This window comes from Rhagoletis pomonella, unplaced genomic scaffold (assembly GCF_013731165.1).
Source record: "Rhagoletis pomonella isolate Grant_MI unplaced genomic scaffold, Rhpom_1.0 Rhpom_scaffold_00002, whole genome shotgun sequence".
Lineage (NCBI taxonomy): Eukaryota > Metazoa > Arthropoda > Insecta > Diptera > Tephritidae > Rhagoletis > Rhagoletis pomonella.
The window spans coordinates 109,909,803-109,912,525 of NW_023458556.1; the positions used below are offsets into that span (position 1 = coordinate 109,909,803).

At 35.8% G+C, this 2,723-nt stretch overlaps 1 long non-coding RNA gene across 1 annotated transcript; it reads left to right on the plus strand.

Moving 5' to 3' along the window:
- The first annotated feature begins 535 nt into the window (after positions 1 to 535).
- LOC118734320 lies at positions 536 to 2,261 on the plus strand. The gene is made up of 4 exons (XR_004992378.1): positions 536 to 622; positions 744 to 854; positions 927 to 1,055; positions 1,118 to 2,261. It is a non-coding gene; the product is annotated as an uncharacterized LOC118734320 (long non-coding RNA).
- The last annotated feature ends 462 nt before the right edge of the window (positions 2,262 to 2,723 follow it).

Here is a 2,723-nt window from a genome sequence, read left to right on the forward strand (position 1 = left end):
ACATACCTTTGAGTGTGACAAAATGTAGACGGCGTCGTTTTCCAATTTTGTATGGGAAACAACAACACCACAGATTTTACGGTTAGAAAACGTCTTAAAATGTAGACGTCTACATTTTCAGACACTATTTGGAACGAACTGTGAACACCCCAACTGTATTTAAAATAGGAAGTTTAGTATTTATTGCGATTTCCAATCTTATAAAAAGGTATGGTGTATATTTGTTCGGCTTAAATATAAGACGATGACAAAATTGCTGCTTGCTTGCTTGTTGGCGTTTGTTGGTTCATTTGTGTGTGTTTCAAAATTGGTGTTCTTGTTCGAGCGTCTTCTTTGGCTTTTAGATTGGAAATGCGATGAGTATGAGAAATTGCGCGATATTTGAACGTATAAAGTGGAAAATGTACATAACGAGAATATGGTAAGAATACAAGAATACAAAGAAGTAAAAACATGATGACAGGGCTGCCGTAAACTTTGGTGACTATTAGGTTTTTTTTTTGTAGCTGTTTCGTGGTGAAAGTCCTTTATGGGGACCAAATTTCCTCAGAAGAAATTGAACGCATGGTTGCTTTTGCGTCCCAAAAGAATGAATATTAGAAAACATTAAAAAAAGTCTAAGGTAATACAATTATATTCAACTAAAAATAGTCACAATAATTTGCACTTATGAGTTAATGTGATAATCATGTGTAAAAACTCTTTTCAACTATTATTTTTCACAAAATAATTTTGCGGAACAGATTGCTCGGAGGGCTTGTGTTGTTTACCAAGAAAATGCATCCCTGTTGGTTTTTATTTTTGCATCGCATCCCGGAGAGTTTCTATTTCTCGGTAATTCGGTTTGTGAAATGGTAAAAAAATTATTAAAATTTATTTATTTGATGTGTATACCATTTCATTAATGCAATTTTCTGTATTTTCAGACTATTAATTACAAGCACAGCATCATCAACGGTGATTGCAAGAACTACTGCAATTCCTGCGGTTTTTCCTCTTGGTAAATACGTTTTGGTCGTGAGCAAGGGTGGTCTCCCAAATCGGCTGGGAATAAGGTTAGTCATTTTAAATTTTATATCTTTGTTCGTCGAAATTATATGACAAGTCATCATTGCAGGCTATTGTTGCAGAACAAAACGCCGCAACCACTGCTGTGGTAAATATGTTCCAGCAGAACTGCCCACCGCCGTCAGTGTAATGATTTCGATAGCTGAACAAACGCCATCTCCTGGGCATTCCCACAGCGTGCCGACACTAGCGCAATAGTACCATGTCATTGGCAAAAACACTAAGGGCTGCTGGCACATAGAGGTTTTAAAGTTTTTGGTATCGATGAACTTACTCGAATAAGACGATGGCCGAAAACATATGATGAAACATCTTCTGGCATGCCTTTGAGAATCGTTAAGTCAGACGGGGGCTTCACATACGATATTTCACACATGGCTGGAATTCGTTAGCGGGCATAGCACACATTTACAAAATATTTATCGTTCTGCAGAACGTGAATGCATATTCGATTCCGATTTTATGGGTTGATTACGGAGGACAACCGAACTTCAGTTGGTTGGCCAGTGGCTGAAATGGTATTCCCGATGGCAACTAGCAACTGAAAGCTGGACACTAAGTTGCTATATTGGCAACTGCATTCTTGTGGCTGCCGGGAAATTTTGATTGAGATACTTTATTTCTTTTTTCAACTTTTTTTTTTAATTGTACCACCTTGAACATTATGAAACTTAATTATTGCTATTCATAATAAAAAAAACATTTTCATTTCAGTGGCGCTGCCCATCGGCAACCAAACTGAGGTTCCGTTCCCATCCATAATCGATCCATAAGTCATAATCGTACGAAGGCTATCATAGAATCCATCGTAGTCCGATTTTTCGTGAAATCTACGAAAATGCTATTAAGTTCGAGTAGCTACGAACGCAGCGCTTGCTTTGAATACATACGTTCATAGCAGTTCAGATTCAGTGATCGCTCTTTCGAAGATTTTAAGAAAAATCGGACTACGATGGATTCCGCCACCAATATGTTTTCTCCTTTGACAAGATGTTGGAGAATCGCGGCAGCACAGCCGTATACCTACTCTATGCCCTTACGCGCATATGCTAAATTTCTCGCACCTAGCTAAAGTGCTTGACAAAGGCAGAAGCACTTCAACATTATAACTTAAAGTTAAAAAGTTTAAGGCATGCATTAAAGGAATACAACAGAACCAAAAAAATGTTCTCAAAACTATTAAACATAAAAAATTGCACGAATAAAATTCATAATTTAAAATAAAATATCCCAATTGTTTTTTATATGTACATACATATTTACAAAATGAATCTTAATGCACTCACAGTAAGTCCTAAACATATAAATGACTAATTAGAAAAATAATAAATAACAGTAATATGAAAAAGTATGTCGATAAATCTCTAAATAATTTTAAGCAAAAATACAACCGACTTCAATGCGCATTTAGGTCGTTCTGGTTACGTAGATCCGACTGTCCTCCCTTTTTTTAAAATCGTTAAAAAAATGAATACGTATTCTACAGAAAAAAATCAAGATACATATTTAAGGATTTTAAGTAAAAATAAATAAAGGAAAACTTGTTCGTGATATCTCGACCAAGGTGTATTCATGATACAAAAATCTGAAGGTAAAACCGCCGAAAGGCAGCCTGAACATTTTTAAAGTTTGCTAACATTACAAAAATGTTCTCA